Raw genomic sequence first — 19,469 nt, forward strand, 5'->3', positions numbered from 1 at the left:
ATTGTCACCACAGATATCCACGGCAAGACATACATCAAGTGTTCTCAAATCTTTAAAGACTCAATCCGATAATATAACTTCAAAGGGGAAACTCAATCCATTACAAGAGAGTAGAGGGGGGAAGAAACATCATAGTATCCAAATATAATAGCAAAGCTCGCGATACATCAAGATCGTATCATCTCAAGAACACGAGAGAGAGAGAGAGATCAAACACATATCTACTGGTACGTACCCTCAGCCCCGAGGGAGAACTACTCCCTCCTCATCATGGAGAGCATCGGGATGATGAAGACGGCCAACGGAGAAGGATTCCCCCTCCGGCAGGGTGCCGGAACGGGTCTAGATTGGCTTTCGGTGGCTACGGAGGCTTCTGGCGGCGGAACTCCTGATCTATTCTCTGTTCTGGAAGTTTTAGCATACGTAGGTATATATGGGTGCAGGAAGTACGTCGGTGGAGCTTCGGGGGCCCCATGAGGCAGGGGGCGCGCCCCGGGGGGGCACCCTCGTGAGCACCTCCCTTGGCTCCTGACATGGTGTCCAAGTCCATCCGGTAGCTTTCCTTCCAAAAATAACTTCTCCAGTTGATTTCGTTCCGTTTCGACTCCGTTTGATATTCCTTTTCTTCGAAACACTGAAATAGGCAAAAACAGCAATTCTGGGCTGGGCCTCCGGTTAATAGGTTAGTCCCAAAAATAATATAAAAGTGGATAATAAAGCCCAATATTGCCCAAAACAGTAGATAACATAGCATGGAGCAATCAAAAATTATAGATACGTTGCAGACGTATCAGCCGCCGGCACCTGGAGGGGGGAAACGAACGCGCCGGGTCTACACGGAGGGGATGTAGCTGTCGGTTTGGCCCGGATGTTGCTTCCAGGTGTCCCTCTGAGCTGACTTGACACAACCGGGTGGAGAGGTCCACTGTTAAAAGCCTGTCCGTGGAGAGTCAAAGGGCCAGGTCTCGTGGTCAACCGCTCCAGGCTTAGGCGGGACGGGGGCCCTGGGGGGAAGCACTGCCAACGGAGCGTCGCACCGGCCCCTCATACATGCGGGGTGGTGTGGTGGCATGTCCGAAGAGGCGGCACACGTCTCCGGGGTTTGGCCCCCCTCACGGACGGCGCCACCGCCGGCACCTGGAGGGGGGAAACAGACGCGTCGGGTCTACACGGAGGGGATGTAGCTGTTGGTTTGGCCCAGATGTTGCTTCCAGGTGTCCCTTTCAGCTGACCTGACATAACCGGGTGGAGAGGTCCACTGTTCAAAGCCCGTCCGTGGAAAGTCAAAGGGCTAGATCTCGTGGTCAACCGCTCCAGGGTTAGGCGGGACGGGGGCCCTGGGGGTAGCAATGTCACCGGAGCGTCGCACCGGCCCCTCATACATGCGGGGTGGTGTGGTGGCATGTCCGAAGAGGCAGCACGCGTCTTCGGGGTTTGGCCCCCCTCACGGACGGCGCCACCGCCGGCACCTGGAGGGGGGAAACGGACGCGTCGGGTCTACACGGAGGGGATCTTGCTGTGGGTCTAGCCCGGATGTTGCTCCAAAGTGTTCCTATGGGCTGACCTAACACAACCGGATGGAGCGGTCCACTGGTCAAAGCCCGTCCGTGCAAAGGCAAAGCACGCCCGCCGCCGGCACCTGGAGGGGGGAAACGGACGCGTCGGGTCTACACGGAGGGGATGTAGCTATCGGTTTGGCCCGAATGTTGCTTCCAGGTGTCCCTCTAAGCTGACCTGACCCAACTGGGTGGAGAGGTCCACTGTTCAAAGCCCGTCCGTGGAAAGTCAAAGGGCTAGATCTCGTGGTCAACCGCTCCAGGGTTAGGCGGGACGGGGGCCCTGGGGGGTAGCAATGCCACTGGAGCGTCACACCGGCCCCTCATACATGCGGGGTGGTGTGGTGGCATGTCCGAAGAGGCGGCACGCGTCTCCGGGGTTTGGCCCCCCTCACGGACGGCGCCACCGCCGACACCTGGAGGAGGGAAACGGACGCGTCGGGTCTACATGGAGGGGATCTTGCTGTGGGTCTGGCCCGGATGTTGCTCCAAAGTGTTCCTATGGGCTGACCTAACACAACCGGGTGGAGAGGTCCACTGGTCAAAGCCCGTCCGTGCAAAGGCAAAGCCCGCCCGCCGCCGGCACCTGGAGGGGGGAAACGGACGCGTCGGGTCTACACGGAGGGGATGTAGCTATCGGTTTGGCCTGGATGTTGCTTCCAGGTGTCCCTCTGAGCTGACATGACACAACCGGGTGGAGAGGTCCACTGTTCAAAGCCCGTCCGTGGAAAGTCAAAGGGCTAGATCTCGTGGTCAACCGCTCCAGGGTTAGGCGGGACGGGGTCCCTGGGGGGTAGCAATGCCACCGGAGCGTCGCACCGTCCCCTCATACATGCGGGGTTGTGTGGTGGCATATCCGAAGAGGCGTCACGCGTCCCTCTGATGGTGAGGAGGAGGAGGGCGAGGAGGAGGAGGCCGAGGATGAGGAGGTCGAGGAGGAGGGTGAGGAGGAGGGCTAGGAGGGTGGTGGAGGGGAGGTTGATCCCGAGTTGTGGGGTGACTTGGCACCTGGTGCTCCGCAGGGGTGGCTGCATGGTAATGCCAGACTACCTGCACCACCTTCTATCGAGGCGCACAAGTGGCTCATTGAACCTGCAGGGACAGAGTAAGTGCCTCTCCATCATATTTTCAACACATGACAACATTTTCTTATTGTACACATGGCAATCCTTTGATTCTTTTGCAAAAACTGGATCCTTCGTGGAAAGGGTCGTAAACCGAACGACCTTATCACTGTCCTGTTGAAGGAGTTTTGGCCTGGCCTATTCTGCCTACGGCCAGACAGGGACCCGCAGTTGCGGGTTTTGGCCACAAGCTAGGCCCACTACGAGGCTTGCAGCAACGCGGAGTATGGGATGGCCGCTAAGGCCGTGATCACCAAATTTTGGGTAAGTTCTCTTCTGAATCACCTGTCTTCAGTTTCGTTCATAGTTTATCATTGAATCACTCAACTCATGCCTTGTTTTCTTCTGGTTTATGCATGATTGCAGCAACTCTATAGAGTTCTTGACGAGCACAAGGCCAGAGACGACATAGTCTTGCTTGCGGCTACGAAGATGAAAGCTCGTCAGTTGCAGTACAAGGTGCGCTGGGTTGCCGTCTCGCAGTACTACCACATCTACCTGCAACAAAAGATGACCAAAACTCAAGCACAGAAGCAACGTCTTACCTTGAACAGGGAGCAGTTCATGATGGTAACTATTACTAACTTTTCATTGTTTCAAGCAGTCAACTATATGTTTCGTGCTCACATGTCATGCTTCCAAAATTTGCATAGGTTGTTCCTCGTTGGTGCTATGGAAGGCATGACGGATGGGCGAGTTTGGTGGATAGGTGGCTCGGCGACGATGTAGAGTTTGCTGCCAAGAGCATCAAGGCCCGGGCTAACTGTGGAAAAGACGGGACACACGGCCAAGGAAACAGGAACCACTGGGGCTTCAAGGCCATGAAGGTATATCTGTATGGATGATGCATTTTTGTTCTTCTTTACTGTCATGTTCTCATGTATGGCTAACTTCTGTTTGACATTGCAGGAGGACAAGTTGAAGAGGCCGCTCTCAGACATTGAGTCGTGGAAGCTGGCCCATGAGCGGAGTCATCCCAAGGAGGGCGAGAACCAGTACTACGGCAAGACCGAGGAGCACCTGGAGTCTTACACTCCGCACTATCAGAAGTTGCATCCGGATGTTCCTGTTCCTGAGGTCGCCCAGTCTCAGATCGACGACACGGCGGTGGTGGCCATCCAGGGGAAGTCACATCGCCGGTATCCGTGTTTCGATGGCTTCATCACTCCTTCGATCTCGTACACACGGCTTCGGTCTACCAACCCGAGCCAGTTAGAGAGTACGGGGCGTTCACAGACTCCCTTAGCCAGCCAGCATGCTGTAAGTACTTCCCCTTTATCTTCTTCTCTCTAGCATTCTCAGTTTATTTTCAGCATTGCTCACTTAGAAACAACCTAAATTATGTAGGCATATAAGGCCTTTGTCGAGCATAGGAATCTCAAGGTGCGAGAGTACTTGCAACGAGTGAAGGCAAACGATGATTACAACCATCAGATGATGGCGGTTAGTTTTGCCCTCTTAAAACCAAGCTAAAATTTTGCACTTTCGTTCCTTCTGACCTTCTAGTTTGCTTGTTTAACTAACATCCAGGCTATGTTGGCGTCTTGGAGTAACCGCACGGATCCACCACAAATGGGACCCCCACCACCACCTGTGGGAGAACCCCCACATGTGCCCACGTTCGATGAATGGGTGGCACTAGGCAGTGATAGTCCGATTAGTACATTTTCCTAACTACTGACAAACTAGTTCTCGTTCATTCAACACTATCATATCATATTTATCGTTAGAATCTTCTCTCAAACATGTAGGGGACCGGTGGCTCGACTCCTGCTCCGTCGACCCCAGTCACTCCGATCTTCCAGAGTGATGGTGGTCGCGGTGGCGGTTTTGGCGGAGGTGGTCTTAGCGGTGGTGCTTATGGCGGAGGTGGTCTTGGTGGTGGTGGTTTTGGCGGAGGTGGTCTTGCTTGATGTCGATGATGATTCCGTGCATGTGGCCGTCGTGCCATGCCTTTCATGTTCCTACTTTTATTATGTTCCATGTCTTGCACTACTTTTATGTTCATGAACTTTCGCCGGTGATGATCTTTAGATGATGATGATGAACTTGAGTATGTTTAGATGATGATGGTGAACTTGAGTATGTTTAGATGATGAACTGTCATATTTCTGCATAATTCTATATTATTCTGCTTTGAAATGTTGTCAAATGAATTGAAAAAGAGAAAACAGAGAGAAAAAAACTATGCCTGCGGCAAAGCCGTCGGCATATATAAGCCCAGGAGATACCAGGACACGCCACGTGGCAGATATATGCCGACGGCAAAGCCATCGGCATAGATGGTAGATTTCCATCTATGCCGACGGCTTTGCCGTAGGCATATCTGTATGCTTACGGCAAAGCCGTCGGCATAGATTCCGTCTATGCCGTAAGCCGTAGGCATAGACCTGCCACCAGGAGGCACCACGGGATGCCATGTGGCACAGATATGCCGACGGCCAAGCCGTCGGTGTACCTCTGCCATGTGGCATTCCACGATTCGTCAGCGCTTTTGACGGCGCCGTCCGTTGCCGTCAGACGAAAAACAGTGCCGATGGCTGACGCCAGGTCGTCGGCATAGGTCCCTATGCCGACGGCTATACTACGCCGACGGTCTGATAAGACTACGCTAGCGTGATCTACGCCGACGGGTCTATGATGACGGCAGCCGTAGGCATAGATCTATGCCGACGGCAAAGGACCTATGCCGACGGCCCTGGGCCGTAGGCATAGACCGCGAGTCCGGTAGTGATTTTTGGGTGTCCAATTTTGTTGAAAGTGAATTAGAAAAATGTAGCACGTTTGTCTAGGAGACTAATTGATTAAGTATAACCCGTAGATAATTTCTGTCCATCGTAAGGATTGGGTTAGCGGCATCAGGCAAAACACCGTGCTCGACTAAAGGAATAAGGGATTTCACGGATAATCCTGTGATAATATCATCATACGAACAATTGGAACGAGCTTCAATTCTTTACGCGAGACCTATGATTTCCGCAATCTGTCGTATTGGGCGAAATGGTTTGGTATCAGATATGAAAAGAGAATGTCAAACGTGGGGAGGATAAAACGTATGCAGGAGATCATGTTTGGATGTTCGTTAAGTAATGTAGCTAAGTTGTTACACCGATAATCTGCTTTTGATGTGACTTACGGCTAAATCAGTCTTTCTGTGTCAATTATCACAGGACAAGCTGGGTATGGATAACATAGAGTCGTGTCGTTGCTAGTACCCCGCTATAATTCAGTTTCTAGCACAAGAATCACTTGCCGACACCGAGGAATAACTGCACTAAGCCTATAGAAAGGATGAGTTCAACATCTAGCTTGTAGGAGTGCAAAAAGTAAGCCTTGTTTTCAGATTTGTCTTCTTGTAGGTCGCATGTATGCAATTAGGTTTTGAACAATAACTCGATAGTTGTGATGTGTGGTAAAAAAGTTGTACTCGTGTTATAACAATTATTTATTAAAGATATGAGGTGGTGGAGGATCACCTCCCTCTGAACAAACCGCATAAAAATTTCATTTTCTTTTTCTTTGTGCAGCTTGTGATGAGTACAAACTTGACCTGAATTTCATTTTCTTTGTGCAGCTTGTGAGACGGTGGGTGCTGCCTCCTTTGCACCCCATCGTGCATAGATTTTTTTTCTCGGTATTTCTTCACTCATGGAGTCACGCTGTACTAAACTACAGCCCCTACGTCGTGTTTATATGCACATCCAGGTTTGCATGCAAACAACCACTCGGACCTAACTAGAACTCACGTATGTCTACATTTTTTTTCAAAAAGGGGAAAGACACGGCCTCTGCATCATCATGATGCACACTGCCATTTTTATTAAAAGGAAATTAATAGGTCTAAAACGTACATAGTATCAACTAAAATGGCAAAAAGAAAAAAAACACCACAAAAAGTGGGTACAAACGAAAGATTACATGACTCAACCACATAATCTATTAGTGACATGCCAGCCAAACCGGTTGAATAACGCCTGTGAAACCATCTCCAGACGGTTGCACCCAAAGGCCACGAGCCCCCCAGCGTCCCCACGCTGAAGTGATGACCACATACGGATCGATGTGGTGGCTCTGAAGATAACCTGCAAAAAGTTAATAGAGCGAGACCTGTTAAAAACACAGTCATTCCAGCAATTTCAAATTGCCCAAAGTAAGACACAAACCCCTACATGGATATGACCCTTAAGTATTTTGTTGATACGAACCAACCAGTTTCCAAACAAATTTGGGATACTTGTTGGTGGTGGCAAATTATATGCAACATGAACCGTGCGCCAAATCAAAGTCGCGAAAGGGCAAGAAATAAAAAGATGTTGAATTGTTTCATCCTTATCACAGAAACAACAATTCTTACATCCATCCAGTTTCGTTTAGCCAACTTATCTTTGGTGAGATCACCTCCCTCTGAACAAACCACATCAAAATTTTAATCTTTAAAGGTACTTTGATTTTCTATATATGCTTTCTACGGAACACAGGCCCCGTATTAATAAGATCTTCATACATAGACTTGACTGTAAACACCCCATTGGTATTTAGTCTCCATCTAAAGACATCAAGCGCATGAGATAGGATGACCAACATCAACCTACGAACTAAATGGAGCCACGCCATCCATTTTTCACCAATCAAGGCCCTCCTGAATTGGATGTTCAGAGGTGTTGAACCAAGGACTGATTGAACTGTGCCATCTTTCTTACGCACAATATTATACAAAGATGAGTATTGAACCGCAAGCGGATTGTCCCCTAGCCTATCTTCCCAGAAACTAGTGGATTGACCGTCACCAATTTTAAATAAACCTCTCATAAAGAAAGAAGACTTGACCTTCATCAAGCCTTTCTACATTTGGTGTGCTTCTTTATCACAAATGTACAGCTTGGTTTAGCTTAAAGTGTAAAGCACTTAGCTAGACGAAACAAAGAATAGACATATGGGTTATGTTTATAGAGGCAATATCACGCAGAAGTGTTGTTTCCTCAGTAAGGTAGGCTTGGCATCATTCATCAGCGATATATATAGCGACTCCTTACTTCTGAAAAGACTAACTTCGAGGACACAGGCTTTCCCAAATTGAGTTTATATCATCTGAGTGGACGATGAGAAACTGTCTAGTGCCCATGTCTATCCCCACTTAACAGGACATGAGGTACTCGTCGAATTCATGACATAATCCAATCCGTATCACGTGCCATGCTGAGATAGCTAGCTCTGTAGGAGTGCCATCAATGGGACCAGTACGTACCTCAGCATGATAAGATTTGGATTTTGTCATCACAAGTGGTAGCTACCTCGTTTGCAATATTAGTTGCTCTTTTTGTCTGGCCACCATGCATGCTCGTCTATATATAAACACATCCACGCCTCTTATTCCCACTTCTGGAGTAAACTTAAACTAATAAGTATACTTCCTTCATTTTTATATACAAGGCCACTATGAAATATACGTTCTGCATCTATACAAGGCCACCAACAGTAATCGAGGCAAAATTAATGATATTTTCTCATACTAGCAACTTATTTAATAGTTGCATGCATGCAGTCATAATGACAGTCAGCTACTTCCTCCACTCAGTTTTCTTACATGCATGTCGGGTATTAATGATCCCAGTAAACGAAAAGAAAGGCTGACTTTCAAAGCAGACATTAAATTTTACATTGGTACCTGTAATTTGAGTTTGTGGCCTTGTATATAAAAATGGAGGGAGTATATAGAACCGTATATATAGATTAGGATGACATAGAAGAACATCCTATGCAAATGTCGTTAAGTGATATATAACCGTTGGCTGATGCTTAACAACAAGGAAAGATCGATGATGAGCTTTGGAAATAGAAGGCAACGGGAAGAAAAAGTCAAGTGCAAGATAAGACTCTGGTTGTTCTGTACATGATCAGATCAAGCAGGCAATGCGCCGGTGTACATTAGCATGCAGTGGCGGAGCCACGGCCGAGAAAAACTGTGCAATTGCCCGCCCAAGCCCAGTGGAGATTCGTCAGGATATGAGAGCAAAATTCAGTTTGGACCTAGTGGAACAACTGAACAACTAAACCTTATAGTCAATACTGCCTGAGCACTGCGGCCTAGCGGATAGTTGCCTAGCGCTTGCCGTCAGGGCCCCTAGTCAGGGAAACAATTGATCGGCGAATATGCTACACACACGGGCGAGGGCCACACCGTGGAGACCAGGCGTCGGGGCCTCGTTCAGCGCTTTGGTGGTCCAGCCCAGATAGGATTAAGGGCCTGTGGTCGGCAATCCCTATTTGGCGCTGCAGGCGCCGGGTATTACTGTTTTTGCAAACCGGCGCCTGCAGCGCACCCCGCTCTGCTGCGACTGGGCCGGCCCATGTACCTGCTTTTCTCTATTTAAAAGCTCCAAAAAAACCAGCGCCCGAGAGAGATCAAACTCACGATCTGTTCATTCCACACCAACAGCCACAACCACTAGGCCACAAAACTAGTTGTGTTTCTAACTTCTTCCAAAACTTTTATTTCTCTCTTAAGTCGCGGGAAACTCCTCCTGTTTACCCGGTTCGCTGGTCATTTTCCGGTTGCGTAGGTCATTTTCCGATGGGGTTTTATTCCGGTTTTATTTTTCTTTCTTTCGTAATTTTTTCATTTTTTTAAATGCACGTTTTTATTCAAGTTTTTTCAAAAGAATGATTATTTTAAATTAAATATTTTTTTAAATTCAATTAACTTTTTTCAAGATCGATGACTTTTCCAAATTCAATGAACTTTTTTCAAATTCGATGAACTTTTTTTAGATCGATGAACTTTTCATCAAGATCGATGAATTTTTCTTCAAAATCGATGAACTTTTTTTCAAAATGGATGAACTTCTTCAGATTCGATGAACTTTTTTTGAAAAGCGATGAACTTTTTTTCAATTACGATGAACTGTTTTCAAATTCGATGAATTTTTTTCCAATTTTGGTGAAGTGTTCTGAAATTCGATGAACTATTTTCCATATTCGATGAACCTTTTTCAAATTTGTGAACTTATTTCGAAATTTCATGAACTTTGTTTAAATTTTGTGAAGTTTTCTCATATTCACGAACTTTTTCAATGTGTATGAATCTTTCATTTTTTTTTTCAAAAATCGTGGTTTTAAAAATGTATTGAATTTCTTTTCAAAGTTTACGTTTCTTTTCATATAATTTATATTAGGTAGATAGTAGTATATCTTTGTGTTGTACTAGAAGAAGCTCTAGTAGAGCTCTTTCCTGGAATTTGTCTCCTAGCTGAGCCCGATCTGGTGGTTATTACAGCTTCCTGTTGTTGCATGCGAACATTGAAGGGAGTTCGAGTCCTGGTTCTGTTCCACTTACCGTACTATTTTTCCACCAGCATTTTTCTTCGCGTTGGTTTCTTTAGCAGTTACTGGACCGGCCCGCTACACGTCCCTGCGAGCGCCAGCAGGCTATATTGAAGTGCTAGGTTCCACTGAAAATTGGGCCCTGTTCCATCCCACCGGAGGCTGTATGCCCGTAGGGCCCGGGCTTTCTGTAGGCCGTTCATGGCCACCTCACGCAAATTAATTAGTTTTCTTAGGAGGCAGTATTCCAACAAATTGTGGAAGGTGAAGATTCCATCAAAGATTCGAGTCTTTGTCTGGCGGCTGGCACATATATCTATACCGACGGGGCTAGTTCGGCATGAAAGGAAGATGGCCGATACCCCTGCATGCTCATTATGTGGGGCGGAGGAGGATACATGGCGTCATTCACTCCTCAACTACCGCATGGCAAGATGTGTGTGGGCGTTGGAAGACGATGAGCTGGTCGGGCATGTGATTTCAAACCAAACGGCGGATCCTAAGTTATGGCTGTTCTGGCTTTTTGAAACATCCAACCAACAGGACCTAGCTCGAGTTTTGGTAACTATGTGGGCAATTTGGTGGGCTCGGAGGAAGGCAATCCATGAGAATGAATACTAGAGCCCGCTCTCAACTATGTGCTTTATCAAGAGATTTATGGAGGATCTGGAGATCACTAATATGCGCACTCCCCAGACAATCAAGGGAAGTGCGTCTAGACCTCAGGCAAAAGTCTGGTTACCACCTTCAGGCGATGCAGCAAAATTTAATTGTGATGGTGGCCTATCAACTTTGGGGGAGAAGGGAGCAGCTGGAGTTGTATGTCGAGATAAAAATGGGAAATATTTAGGTGCGTCGGCCGTGGTGTACGACGGCCTAACTGACCCGGCAAGCTTGGAGGCTCAAGCATGCAGCGAGGCACTAGCCCTCGCACGGGATCTGAACCTACAGGAGCTTGTGATTGCCTCAGACTGTGTCGAAGTAATATCTAACATCAGCAAGGCAGGATCACCATCTTATGCTCCCATTCTGAGGGAAATTCAAACCAGTAGGGCAAAATTTGCCTCTGTTACTTTTCGTTTTGAAAGTAGAGTTAATAATTTTGAGGCCCATTCGCTTGCTAAGGGAGCTACGTCTCTCGCGGTGGATCGCCATGTGTGGCTAGGGGTTCTGCCAGATATTGCTTGTATTCCGGATGTTTTGAACTTTGAATAAAATCCCTAGCTTCCTTCAAAAAAAGGAGGCAGTATTCATTTAAAGGCAACAACATTTTATTGGGTCTGCTAGTTAATTAGTTTGTTTTAGCATCTGGTGGTTAATTAGTTTGTCTGAAGAGAAGTCCCCCAGAGGCTAGGCTGGGCTCAGTCCATAGCTCCACCTTAACTAAATTGATGCCTAGTTCCTCCTAGGCATCAAACATGTGTTTGTCAATTACTTGACCCACTCGACCCAGTGTATTCAAACCTTGATTGAAGAACCATTGTTTATTGAAGAAGTAGTATGGTTGATTACAAAAATGTCTGTGGTTCTCCATGGTTTTCGAAATTGTGTTGGTAACATCATTGTGAGCATGAGCATCGCGATCAATTCCTATTTTCCCCTAGTGATCACCTGGACTTGTATCTCGATCCAAAGATGTGAAGTTTTGTTTCGTCATAATTAATTAGTATACCTGACAAGGGACTTTAATTTTGAAAGCCAAGCAATAGGTGGAATTCCTGGCTGCATTCATTATATCAATTATAAGACATTTGCAAAAATTATAACCAAAAAATCTAGAGAACTAATAGACGACCTTGTATCTAATTAAGAATAAAATTATGTACTTAAAACACACTTAAAACACCATTTCCCCTGGGGAAACATGGGCAATTGCACGTGGCTTAAGAAACACTTCCAATTAGCCTCAATATTTGGGCCTTCGTCCTAAAGATTTGTTCATTTCTGATGGAATAGGAAACATACAACTAGAATTTTAACAACACCCATGGAAAAAGGCTTGATTCACAGTTGGTCTTGCATACATTTTAGATAATGGGAGAGCAATTTTTGGAATTTGCACCCAAGGGAACATACAACTAGTTATTACAAATATTTTTCTCAGAAACTATTATTACAAAGCACCATGAGTTTGAAAACCAAAGTAAAAGCAACAAGCTACTAACAAAATAAAAGTTTAGGTATTCTAGGGCCTGTTAATTTTTCTTGCATATATTGCGAATTTCATAAAAAATGGAATCCTCCATTCCTTGGTGGTAAATGATGACCCAACAATCTTGAGGAGGAGTACAATCCAAAGGTGTTTTGTTGTTGGAACAATCGTACATCCGAAAGCTAGCAATGGCTTATATTCACCAGAAATAGAAACAGTGTGTGGTGGTTGAGGGATTTCCTCTAGAGGAAGAATTGATAGGACATCACCCCCCCCCAAATCCCCGGGTGTTGAGTCATCTCCGATATACATGTCATTCTGGTGACTTCCATTCATAGTTTGCAACCACTCGCTCCAAGACAATTGGAGTGTACTCTTGGGCACCTAAACGGCTTGTCGGCTGTCCTCTACGGTTTAACTATTTTCTAGAGTGTAGAAACACATCACGGAATACGAAAAATATGGGATTGTGTGGTGTGGTTTAAAGTGCATAAATACATTTGCATTTGGGTTTTTTAAGCCAAAAACCGTAGACCCCCCCCCACACACACCGATGTACAAGAAAACAAAAGGGCAAACATACACGGTGTTCTAGTTTATATGTCGCTTATAAATCACATGCTGCTGGTTGTCTGCATAATTTTTGTTCGATTTCTTTTTGGAAGGTTTCCTGAAATGGCCCTAAAAGAGAGGAGGAATTGCCCCACCTACACTCCTTTGCACATGATCAACATTTCTCTACCTCTGAAGTATGCCATCAAGATGAGTTACCTGATCTTTTCGATTTGCATCTTTCTGATGAGGCTTATGATCAGTTTCAGATCATGGAGTAACAACTTATTGCATTAAATCTTGATGCAAAAGGTAGTGCCGTTTGAAGAACAAAATTGAAATCATATCTTAGAAATGTTGTTTTCTCACTAGGGTAGTATCGTTCATCAGGCAAGAAATAGAGACTCCTTACTTTTGAAATACTAACGTCTAGGATGAGCAGAAACTGACTAGCGTGTATGTCTATCCCCACTTCACAAGACATCAGGTACTCGTCAAATTCATGACACAATCCGATACTTATCATGTGCCATGCTGAGGTAGCTACCTCCATAGGAGTGCCATGAATTGGACCAGTACCCCAGTATGCTCGTCTATACATAAACACATCCACTACTCCTATTCACTTCTGAAGTAAGCTTAAACTAAGTATGTAAAGTAGTGTCCATACAGATTGATACATGAACAACCTATGCAAAAAGTCATCAAGAGATATACAATGGAAGGCAGGTGCTTAAGGATAAGGAAAGATCGATATGAGCTTTGGAAATAGGCATCGGGAAGAAAAAATCGAGCACGGAAGCAGATTCAAGTTGGTTTGTATATGATCTGGTCACGTGCGCGAAGCCTTGCGGTACACTAGTATGCAGTGGTGGAGCTACAAACGAGCAAAACTATGCAACTTTATGGAACCTTCTGCTACCTTCCAAAAATAACCGGAGCGCTCCAGGTCATTTCCGGGACACTTACGGCATGCAAAACACTTCTGAAAGCATCTGGAACTCTTTTGGAGTCAATGCCTCTCTCTTCTATATCCTCTAGCCCCGTACCAAAATAAAGGAAATCCTCATACATGCAGCTTGAAAGGAAAATAAAACTACATTGATCTAGTGGCACAAGTACCATTAACCCAACACCAAGCATGGAACCATGAGACACCACCCCTAACACATAACACCCACACTACTAGGAAAAAGGCTATAGCTGATATGAACATTAATGGCGCACCATGTATGTGGTGCGCCGCTGCTATATAGCAGTGGCGCACCAGATACAGGTCCACCATTAGCTTCGACGAGAACATGTCATTCTGGCACGAACGTCTTCCCAAGGGGAACAAGTGCCCGACCAGTTTTGAGGAGGCGAAGAAAATCGTGTCTCCTCTGGATTTACCGCACGTGAAATACCATGTGTGCATGAACAATTGCATCATTTATCGGGACGAGCACACGGAGTCTACCATATGTCCGGTGTGCGGCGTCACTCGATACAAGAAGAGGAAGAAAGCTCCTCGAAAAGTGGTGTGGTACTTTCCGATCACTCCTCGTCTGCAGTGGTATTTCATGGACCCTAAGCTAGCAAAGCTCCTGCATTGGCACGCGGATAGGGAGGAGAAGAAGCGAGAAGATGACGGAAATTATCCGGAGATAATAAAAAAGACAAGATGATGAGTCACCCTAAGGATGCGAGCCAGTGGCAAGCGCTGAACTTCGAACTCCCAGAATTTGGGGACGATCCAAGGAACATCATGCTGGGCGCGAGCACCGATGGAGTCAATCCGTTTGGCAGCCAGAGAAGCACACATAGCACCTGGCCTGTGTTTGTGTGGATGTACAACCTTCCCCCTGGCTGTGCATGAAGAGGAAGTACATTCACATGGGTATGCTAATTGAAGGGCTGAAACAACCAGGGAACGACATCAATCTGTATCTGGGGCTGCTGAAAGAGGAGCTAGACACGCTGTGGAAAACGCCAGCCAATACATGGGACGCCGCAGAGAAAGAATATTTCCCTATGAGAGCCGCACTGCTCACGATGGTGCACGACTATCTCGGTTATGGATATCTCGCGGGGTAGGTGGTCCACGGGTTTTCTGGATGCGCCAGGTGCATGGATGACACGACGTATCGCCAGCTAGATAGAGATCCCGGGTCTTCGAAAACCGTGTTCATGGGACATCGAAGGTGGCTTCGCGACGATGACCCATGGAGAAAACGCAAGGATCTGTTCGATGGTGAAACCGAACCCCAAAGACGCCCGCGTACGAGGAGCGGCAAGGAAATAGACGAGCTGTTGAAAAATTGGAAAGATTGCCCATTGCCGGGAAAGAAGCAAAAGGCGCCAGAGCCGGGAAAGAAGCGAAAGGCGCCAGAGCCGCTGCTGAAGATATAGAAAACGAGGTCTGTTTTCTGGGACTTGCCATACTGGAAGATCCGCCGTGTGCCTCACAGCCTTGATGTCATGCATATCACGAAGAACGTGTGCGAGAGTCTTCTTGGTACCCTGCTCAACATGCCAGAGAGGACCAAAGATGGGCCGAAAGCAAGGGCAGACTTGAAATCAATGGGCATCAGGGAGGAGCTTCATGCTAATGATGATTGTCAGTGTCAAAACCGGCGGATCTCGGGTAGGGGGTCCCGAACTGTGCGTCTAAGGAAGATGGTAACAGGAGGCAGGGGACACGATGTTTTACCCATGTTCGAGCCCTCTTGATGGAGGTAAAACCCTACGTCCTGCTTGATTATTCTTGATAATATGAGTAGTACAAGAGTTGATCTACCACGAGATCAGAGAGGCTAAACCCTAGAAGCTAGCCTATGGTATGATTGTACAACTCAAGTACTTTATTTAAAGGCTCCAGAGAGCCATACATAACATGTTCATACAGGTAGGGATCACATGACCGGATACTCAAGTCATACAAGCATACAAGCACATGCGGAAGCAAATAGTCTGAGTACAGAAACTAGAAAGAAAGAAGGCTTCTCGGAGCCTGTCTATCTACAAAAGGCCCTCCATGGCCAGGATCACCACCTGGGTGGCAAGTCACTCATCGACGTCGAGGTCTACATAAAACCCATCGGAGGGGGCAGTGTTGTCGTCTGAAAACAGTAATTAAGCAAACATGAGTACAAAGGTACTCAGCAAGTCTTACAAACAGAACCTACTATACATGCTCATTCTCAAGAAGGTGGTGGAGTTATTGCAGCAAGCCAGCTTTGACTCTTGGCTAAGCTATCCTACGAGACACCACTAGTAAAATAGTTTTCGCACACGAGTCCACTAATCACCAACACAATACTCCACCGGGGATCCTCCCTCGTCACCCTACGAAAGAGCCATCCTCGATACTCACACTTATCTTGAATCTTTTAGTAGTATCCATTAACTTGTCTATGAATTGTATAGGCAACCAAGTAGTCCTTTACCGCGGGCGCGGCTATTCGAATAGATGATGTTAACCCTGCAGGGGTGTACTTCTTCGTACATGCTCTCACCACTTACCGTCGTTTACACGACATGTACTCGGCAACCTTCAAGTGGAAGCCTAACGAGGGTGTCGGCCACGGCCTACCTAAACACTCAAGTCTCTAGTCCAGGTTTATCGCCTATCCAGGTTCCATCCGCAGGGAGTCCGGCCGAGGTTTCCACATACGGCCCCGAACGATGTGAACAGGGTTCCCGAGACACCAAACAGGTGACTCGGTACACCGTGCCACGGTGTATCTACCGCATCATAGCCCACCCCTAGGGTCAGCGCTACGCATGGCCGCCAACACATAACCTACAAACACCAAAAACTATTTGCAACTCCTGGACAGAGTACTAGGGTGATTAAGAAGCCGGGAGGGTCAATTAAGGATCCCAATGCATGGTAGTAGCTGATTCTTAAAATCACACATACAGATCTCAGTTCTTAGGGACGGCCTCAATGAAACAACCCACCATGTACTCCTACATGGCCTCTCATCGATACCTTTACCAAATCATGCCCAACACATCACTCACATTACCGACATAATCATTTCACTCTAGCCCATCGCCCAGATGAACCAGACCTGACACAACTCTAAGCATAGCAGGCATAGCAAGGTAGGAAACACATACATGGCTCAATCAACTCCTACACATGCTAGTGGGTTTCATCTAGTTACTGTGGCAATGACAGGTCATGCAGAGGATAAGGGTTCAACTACCGTAGCACACAGCAGTTTGAAACGTTGTTGTCTTAATGCAGTAAATGAGAGCAGAGGCGAGAACATGGGATTGTATCGATATGATCAATGGGGCTGCTTGCCTAATGGAGTGGTAGTAGGGTACTGCCCTTTAGTTGGATACTCGGAGATATCCTCAGAGGCAGAACCTACCACGAAAGACACACAGAGTATAATCAACACATGGCAATATGCAACAACATGATGCATGCTATGACATGGCAAAATGATGTTTCTTGCCTAATGCAATGTGAAACAAGTTGAAATGGGTCCATTTGAATCAAAGATTCAAATGGAAGCTTAGGTTCTTATGCATAATAAGTGTATTAATTTGTTTCACCTAAACAGAAAGGTTAAAGTGTTTTGTCATGCATTAAACCATTACAGTTGGAAAGATTGAATTTTTCTGATCATTTTTCATATATAACTTGTTTGATTTGGAGCTATGGTTGATTTTCTATGATTTTTAGAAGTTTTGGCTATTTTCTGGAATTTCCTATATAAGAATAAATCCAGTAAATGAATAATTGCGTCAGCACTGCGTCACTGTGACGTCAGCGAGTCAAAGGCACCAGCCTAGGTCAAACCTGACTGGTGGGCCCCATCTGTCAGTGTTTTAGCTAACTAACAGAGTTTAGTTTATACTAACTAACTGTCAGTGGGGCCTGGGCCCGCATGTCAGTGACTTAAACTAACTAAAATTAGTTAGCACTAATCCTAACCTAATTAACAGGCCGGATCCACCTGTCATAGGCTCAGGGGAGAGTTAACCTGGGCCCACACGGGTCAAACGTGGTCAACTCGCCGGCGGCTTGACGCCGGCGACGACAGACGCGGCGGAGGGCGTCGGGTTTTGCCCACAGTCGACCAAATCGACTGCGGTTTGGTCCTACACGTAGCTGGGAGCAAGCCACAGCGTTTGGTGGTGGAAGTGGAGCTCGGGGAGGCCGGGAACGACGCCGACGACGACCTTGGCGGTCGCCGGAGCTCGGGCGAGGTCAAAACCGAGGCTGCAGGGCACGGTGAGGCGCGTGGAATGGTGCTACGGGCTGCTTGGGCTGCGACGAACGTGATGGTGTGCTCGGAATCTAGTCAGCGTGGCTGTGGCCACGACGGCGACGTGCAGAGGCGGCGGCGCGTGCAGGCGAGCTCGGTGTGGTCGCTGCGGTGCACAAGAAGGCAAACGGGGAGGATGGGGAGGTGTAGCAGCTCACGGCAGTGACGTAGGAGCAGACGGCCCGGTCGGGGACGAGCTGATGCGGCAGCAACGGCGATGGGGATCTGCGGCGGTGCTCGGTGGAGTCGAGCTCGAAGAAGACGAAGCAGGGTGCGCGAGCGCTCGGGGCTCGGGCTTCTCGACGGGGAGGACGGTGGCGGAGCTCGTGGACACGGCGGGGCGGCGCGAGGAGAATTATGTCCTTGATGCACCACTAGGTGACGGACCTATTGCAGGAGCAGATACAGACGTTATGAACGTTTGGCTAGCTCAATATGATGACTACTTGATAGTTTAGTGCACCATGCTTAATGGCTTAGAATCGGGACTTCAAAGACGTTTTGAGCGTCATGGAGCATATGGGATGTTCCAGGAGTTGAAGTTAATATTTCAAGCAAATACCCGAGTTGGGAGATATGAAGTCTCCAACAAGTTCTATAGCTAAAAGATGGAGGAGAATCGCTCAACTAGTGAGCATATGCTCAGATTGTCTGAGTACTACAATCGCTTGAATCAAGTGGGAGTTAATCTTCCAGATAAGATAGTGATTGACAGAATTCTCTAGTCACCATCACCAAGTTAGTAGAACTTCGTGATGAACTATGATATGCAAGGGATAACGGAAACGATTCCCAAGCTCTTCGTAATGCGGAAATTGACGAAGGTAGAAATCGAGAAAAACATCAAGGGTTGATGGTAGACAAGACCACTAGTTTCAAGAAAAGGGCAGAGGGAAGAAGGGGAACTTCAAGAAGAACAGCAAGCAAGTTGCTGCTCAAGTGAAGAAGCCCAAGTCTGGTCCTAAGCCTGAGACTAAGTGTTTCTACTGCAAAGGGACTGGTCACTGGAAGCGGAACTACCCCAAGTGATTGGGATATAAGAAGGATGGCAAAGTGAACATAAGTATATTTGATATGCATGTTATTGATGTGTACTTTACTAGTGTTTATAGCAACCCCTCAGTATTTGATACTAGTTCAGTTGCTGAGATTAGTAACTCGAAACGGGAGTTGCAGAATAAACAGAGACTAGTTAAGGGTGAAGTGACGATGTGTGTTGGAAGTGGTTCCAAGATTGATATGATCATCATCGCACATTCCCTATACTTTCGGGATTAGTGTTGAACCTGAATAAGTGTTATTTGGTGTTTGCGTTGAGCATGAATATGATTTGATCATGTTTATTGTAATACGGTTATTCATTTAAGTAAGAGAATAAATTGTTGTTCTGTTTACATGAATAAAACCTTATATGGTTACACACCCAATGAAAATAGTTCGTTGGATCTCGATCGTAGTGATACACATAATCATAATATTGAAACCAAAAGATGCA

Source organism: Triticum urartu, chromosome 5 (assembly GCF_003073215.2).
Source record: "Triticum urartu cultivar G1812 chromosome 5, Tu2.1, whole genome shotgun sequence".
In the NCBI taxonomy this organism is placed as follows: Eukaryota; Viridiplantae; Streptophyta; class Magnoliopsida; order Poales; family Poaceae; genus Triticum; species Triticum urartu.